Below are 7,011 nucleotides of genomic sequence, written 5' to 3' on the forward strand. Positions count from 1 at the left end.
AATGTGCTGCAAATGTGATGTTGATTTGTGCATACTGTTTCATATCGCACCACAGAAAATGAGTGCTGTTGCCAAAACATACGACGGTTCAATCCCGTCTCCGGCCATCCTGATTTAGGTTTTCCGTGATTTCCCTAAATCGTTTCAGGCAAATGCCGGGATGGTTCCTTTGAAAGGGTACGGCCGATTTCCTTCCCAATCCTTCCCTAACCCGAGCTTGCGCTCCGTCTCTAATGACCTCGTTGTCGACGGGACGTTAAACACTAACCACCACCACCACCAAAACATAATATAAATGACATACACTGTACTGGGTGGTTACAATAAAACTTTCCCTATTTAAGACGTTATAACACGCTAACTAATAACCGTAAGAGCACCAAATTTGGTAGAATTAATGTTCAGAGTATGGGCTGCATGATTTCCATGCGTCACAAAGCCACCATCCAGTTCCAACTATAGCCACCAGATGCCGTGATCGGTCATCGTGATTCATAGTCTCACACACCTGACCAGTCGCAATGCACTTGTTGACGTGTCAACATGAGCTTGAATATGAATAACAAGGCATTATTGGTGAAGTTCCATTATCAAAACAACAGTAATGCTGCACTTGCACTTCGAGAACATTGCTGGCTGAAATGATTACGAAAGGGTCCACTTTCCCCACCTGCTGTGTGGTGCATCAACTTAGAATCAACTTGAGAACTGGGCGTCGCTCCGGGAAGAGGCCGACGACCGGTTGCACCACAGCTGGTTTATGAAATCGCCGTTGCTATGACAGACAGCGCTGGGCGCAATTCCCGATTGTCAGGCAGTGCGGGTGCGTGTCACGACAGGTGAACATCCCGTGGTCCACTGTACGTAAAGTGCTTCGAACCATTCTCAGATGGTATCTGTACAAGATCCATATCGTACAGCAGCTTGCACCGCAGGACGCACAACGACGTGTTGACTTCGCTCTCCACTTTTTCGCAAGGTCTGAAGTTGACGAGGGCTGGTCCTTAACCTTCCTGTGGACAGACGAAGCCCAATTTCTCTGACACACACAATTGCCGAGTGTGGGGATCTTCACCTCCTATCGCTGTGCATGACGTTCCTCCTGTATGGTGAACGTATCACCCTATGGTGTGGCTTCACGGCTACGTTCATCATTGTCCTACTCTTTTTTGAACCGGTTGCCCCTCAAGGACCAAAGATGTGCAGTGTGACTAGACTGCGTTACAACGATACCCTTCGCCAGCATGTCATATCTGCCCTAAAGGAGAGAGACACATTGAACTCAACAGTTTTCATGCCAGATTGGGTCCCACCGCACATCAGCGATCATTTCCAAATGCTTGGCCAACACGATGTGATCTCAGTCCCTGTTATTTCTGGTTGTGGGGCTAGCTGAAGGACAGGGTTTACGAGGGAAACATTCACACCTGTGCTGATCTGAAGCGCAACATATCAACAGAGGTAGCCAGCATACCTACAGACATGCTTCGTTCAGTTATGGAGAATGCAATCCTGCGCTTTCAGACTCTACTGGACACTGATGGGCGCCATTTGAGCTCCTTTTGTAGCGGCAATGGTACCGGTATCTAATGGTACGATGTACTGTAGCAGCACATTAAAAGTGTTTCAAGTGAACTGATTCTGCATTATTACTCTTCCCCATATCCTCGACTTGCCAACGGCCTTGCCGCAGCGGTAACACCGGTTCCCGTCAGATCACCGAAGTTAAGAGCTGTCGGGCTGGGCTAGCACTAGGATGGGTGACCATGCGGTCTACCGAGCGCTGTTGGCAAGCGGTGTGCACTCAGCCCTTGTGAGGCAAGCTGAGAAGCTACTTGATTGTGAAGTAGAGGCTGCGGTATCGGAAACTGACATACGACAGGGAGAGCGGTGTGCTGACCACATGCCCCTCCATATCCGCATCCAATGACGCATGTGGGCTGAGGATGACACGGCGGCCGGTCAGTAGCATTGGGCCTTCATGGCCTGTTCTCGAAGAGTTTAGTTTTTTTATATCCTTGACATTAATGCTACGAATTTTGGTCCTCATACGGTAATTAGTTTCCATATTATAACGTGTTAAATAGGGAAAGTTTAATTACAACCACCCGGTAGTAAATTTACTGTCATGTATTTCAGGTGAAATGTTTGTTTTGCCAAGCGTAATACCCTGTTGTTTAAATTGTCTAGCTCGATGTAATATGTATCTTTGATGACATTAAATAAATAAATATCGAATTCGAGAAATTCAGAACCGAAAATTAATTAAGAGAGGAATGGGTTAATTTTGGATTGTGTCGGTCTTGCAAACTTATATACACAACGTGCTACTTTGAAATACGCCAATGTAACCTTCCTGGGACCAGAACACCTAAATTTTGAAGAAAAGTGAGTGTAGTCTGTCAGGGCACCTGAAGATCAGATCCCAGGGTTTAAAATGCACCCAACATTGAAGTAAAATCACGATTTGTCCACAACTATAGTTCAGTTCTTTTATCTTGGCGGCTCGCGCAAGCCTGCCCATACGCGGGAGATTGCTGCGTTGCCAGTTGCAAACGACGCACGCGCCATGAGAAGCAGCGCCATAGTATAGTTAGCAAACTTACGTTTAGGGGGGAGCGCGCAGTTTATGAAGTAAAGCCACCAAGGTCGCATTAACCCATTCGCTGCTACAAAGACGTGCTCCCCGCATGTATTTTGTCTACTTCCTTTTAATTGATTGAAGTGCTTTAAAATAAAGCCAAACGCACCCGGTGTAAATAAAACTTTTATTACAGTCGCGAGAGACGGAATATTTCTCAATATTACATACGACACCTATCTGGTACTTAAATTAAATGAGATATTGTTATACAGTAAATGTTATATGAAATTTAGGTATCTTGTCCACATTTCATTCTCAACATTGTGGCAACTAAAACTGGCCATACGGAAAGTATATGCTATGGACTTTTACCTCTGCAAACTCTTCAAAATTTCGTGCAATTCGTACATTTAATGCTGCACAATAACTGCGTTGAACATCGAAACAAAATTAAGTCATTTATGGGGGAAAGGTATCAGTCAAGAAGATGTGTAAAAATCAAATTTTTGGGCCAAATAGTTTTTGTGAAATCGAATGATAAGTGTGTCAAAGCAGTCGGAACACCATGTGTCTGCACAGTCGAGCAGTGCAGTGCTGACAAAATCGCGCACAGCGCGGAATGCGGGGAGCACGTCTCTGTAGCAGCGAAATGGTTAGTGAAGGGACAAAGCACTAGAAATTTCAAAAAATTACATTCAAACGAATAAAATTCATAAAGTAAGACACTTCGATATTGTTTTGAAATAAAGAAAATATTAAGCAGCGCACAGAGTTTGAACTCAGAACCCTTTGTTTAGCAGCCTAACACAATGTCCACTACGCTAATGCAGTTCAGCATTTATTAAATTTCCTAGAGGACTGTAAAATGTCACGCAGAATACCGACAAACATTGTTGGTATGACTATGAATTACTCACGCTACATCGAAGTACAATAGGAAATAAATAATTACTGCTGTTTTTTATTGCGAAAAAGCGGTTCGTCAGAATGGTACAAACACCTTTCCTTGCTATCGCCTGAATTATGAGGCTTATTGCTTGTTTGGTTTCATCAATTATTAGAATATGAAGCAACTGGTACAAAGAATGCTTTTTCCAAACTTTCTATAAAAGAAAGTCTGCTATCAAGACATTGCTTTTGTTCTATTACTTTATTTATGACTGAAAGTTTCTAAAACTGAAGACTTTCGTCTGTGCTCTGCAATGCAGTCGAGTTTTGGCAACGACGTTCTCTGTTCATTGGCTGACTGTGTTTTGTGACGTCAGATGCGCAGAACGAACCTAAACTCGGCCGCCGTCATAAATGACGCGCACTATAGTGCTAGTTTCTTAATATTGATTCCGATATTTTATAAGACGGGTGCTCCCCTGTAGTTTGATCGCTCTAAACTGAGCTGAGTGGCGTGACGTCACGCTGACGTTGCACATAACTGGATGAGGGCAGCCAGCCCAGTGGTCCAACATCGCACAGTGTAGGCGACTGTCCTCTGACGTCCGCTGGAGCGCCCCGCTCTCCACCATCAATAACCGGATTACGCGCACTCGGCCACCACCGCCGCGAATGGCGTCTCTCTCTGTAGAACAATCTAGATTTATAATCCAATTTAAATTCATGGTCGAGTCGAGGCGTCGTTAAAGATATAATGAAACTCATAATCATAAATTACCGGCAATTAACCGCGATACGTCCTTTTCCCTCCGTAAGTCAGATAAACGAGAAACATGGGAACGGAACTTTTGTGGCCGCGTCCACCAAGTCGCCATTAGCCATTTATCTGCAGCGGCACAAAGTTCTTAATTAATGTGCGCCCAGGTTCTGATAAAAATCCCGAGTCTCCTGAGGTGAACCTCTTATTTGAGGCCGATTCTCTGTACCTACCTTATATGTTGGCCCTATATCTCCAATAATTAACGCAGTGCCTTTTTGGCGCACCTGTTTCACTTATTTGCATAACAACCACAAGAGACAAATTACACGTTGTAACAGGATAAAAGCTTTTTTTTTGTCTGTCACAAAACGTACATGATACCTCCCGTTAACAATGTTGTTAAGATAACGGCGAACATAAATACATCCCTGAAAATATAAAACTTCGAATTTTAAGTTAAACTAAGTCCGTGCTCAAGCTGAACGCCTTAAAAAAAAAGAAGAAGGCGAAAATAAACACCACAGTGCTCTACCATCATTGGTACAACTGATGCTGGTATGCCATTGCCTTTCTCCGACATTCCAACTAAGCCACTCTGGCACTCAGCTAGTTATACGATATATGTTGTAACATGGACTCCGAAACAAGGGGCAGCTTGGCGTTTTTGGTTCACAGAAATAATTTTTAGAAGAGAAAAAATCTTGATATCTCCAGATTAGTATTATGACCAACCCTAACAACCCCTAAGAATCACTGTTATTTCATCGCGTCTCAGGAAGTACTTTCTATGACGAAGTAAAGCCTACTCCAGCTAGTCTGTTCTTGGGTGAAATAAATCGCATAGAGCAGTAAATTAGCCTCTGTCAGAAGCGTCGGTTGTCACCCATACCCTCCAAATAGATTTTCTACCAAAATGTTCGATTCACTTCCTATCTGTCAGAGGTAAACGCAACTTACACACAAATAACGATTGAGCTCTCTCTCGATCATACTGCTCAATAAGATATTCGGATAACATGACACAGTCGGAATGAATACATATTAGTAATGTACGACGTAATGAGCTCAGACAAATGTGTACACAGTACTCCACAGTGAGGGTAATCGTAACGCTCGCTTCTATAATGATTCTTGATAGCAGACGATTGCGAGAAATAATACCGTGTAGCATTTAATACATTGCACTTCAAAACTACTTCATAAACATTAGTTGTTTTCTTTTCCGTTTTAACTATATGGGTGAAATAATAAAAAATATTCCCGTGATATTTTGCCTGAATCGTCTCTTAAATTCTATTGATTGTTTACATTACCTATCCTTCTACAGATGACCAGTTATTGTTACGTTATGTTTATTTACAAAAGCATCGTTTGTCGGGAATGATAAACTTTTCACCCATTGACTAGCTTTCTAAGTCTTTTAGTACCTGTAGTTCTCAATAGCTGCTCTGGGTTGCCTTGTCATCGTTGAGTTAAAGACAATATAGATGTCAGAGAAGAAATACGTTGGAGTGACTAGCCACGCCGATCCCGCAGTAAAATCTGCGACCACCACTACACCGAGACAAAATGGACGATCACGGGAATGGCGTGCCTCCAATATTGAATTTGAGTTAATAGCACGTTAAAAATCATCGTGATGAAGTTTTGCGCTGGGAGTGCACCGTTGAGATCAAGTTTGTGACATGCTGAAAGCCCCAACAATCACGGACGGGTCCTAGGATAGAAGTTCGATGTCCAGACAGTCAACATAGCACGCCCGTTTGAAATTTATTTTATCAGGACACGTTCATTTATTTTAAATCGACCAGAATCTGTCTACTTAAATTTCCCTTTGCTGTGTGCACACTGGTTCCAAGATCTGCTTCCGCTCGTTACAATAATCGCTGCTCCAGAACAGAAGTACGAACGGTGCGATATCCACCTTTGGAGATCCGGAGCCAGTTTACTAATCGCTGGCAAAGATGGCTGAATAACTGTCGAGATTGTACCCTGCGTTCCGGATATTTTTCAGCGTACAGATTACTTGGTCGACGGCTGCTTCCGTTTGCCAGACCATAACAGCCATGTCTGTCATTTCACGTGTGGAGTAATAGGCTTCCACTACGCTGTTACGTGCGAATATAACGTTACAACTTAAAGACATTCCACAAACTTACACAAATAAAAACCAGTTCCATTACAACTAACGTGAGTACTCCACTTACCCTGAAGTGTGAATACTATTTACAGTAGCAACATCAACAGGTGTCTGCTGTGTGCTGTTTCCATGGACAATAACAGAGGAATGTGTCTTCATTTGTTTACTTCATTCAGTAGGTGGTTCGTAATAGCCATAGAGAATAAATATCTTTGGAGCGAGCATTGCTTTCTTCATATTTTGTCATCGTTAAACTGGGATTGTTGCGTGATCTCGCGGTGGTGGTGCTCGCATACACTTTCTGCAAAGTTCGGAACATTAGAGTTAGACGTAATTCTGCGTTTTTACTAGTTCTCTATTAGTAACAGCAAAGATGAATTACTGTTGTTATAGACGGTTGCAAAGGGAAATACGTCAAAGGAGGAAATGTGTTACATTAGTATTTTGAAGTATTGTGTTGCTTTACTTGTATTTTGAATAAATGTTTTAAATTTTTTGCTACAGTTGTAAAATGTGTGGTATTGTTGGGCGAAGTCGCATTTAATGGTGAATTACATATTAGTGTTCGCCCACATAAAAAGGCAATGAAAATCCGCACAATGAGAAATGTTCGTTTCTTCTAATAGTGGTGAAACTCGA

General features: G+C 42.6%; 1 pseudogene; it reads left to right on the plus strand.

The window, feature by feature from the left end:
- The first annotated feature begins 1,674 nt into the window (after window positions 1–1,674).
- On the plus strand, window positions 1,675–1,792 carry LOC124597399 (annotated as a pseudogene).
- Window positions 1,793–7,011: the final 5,219 nt, after the last annotated feature.

This window comes from Schistocerca americana, chromosome 2, assembly GCF_021461395.2.
Source record: "Schistocerca americana isolate TAMUIC-IGC-003095 chromosome 2, iqSchAmer2.1, whole genome shotgun sequence".
Lineage (NCBI taxonomy): Eukaryota > Metazoa > Arthropoda > Insecta > Orthoptera > Acrididae > Schistocerca > Schistocerca americana.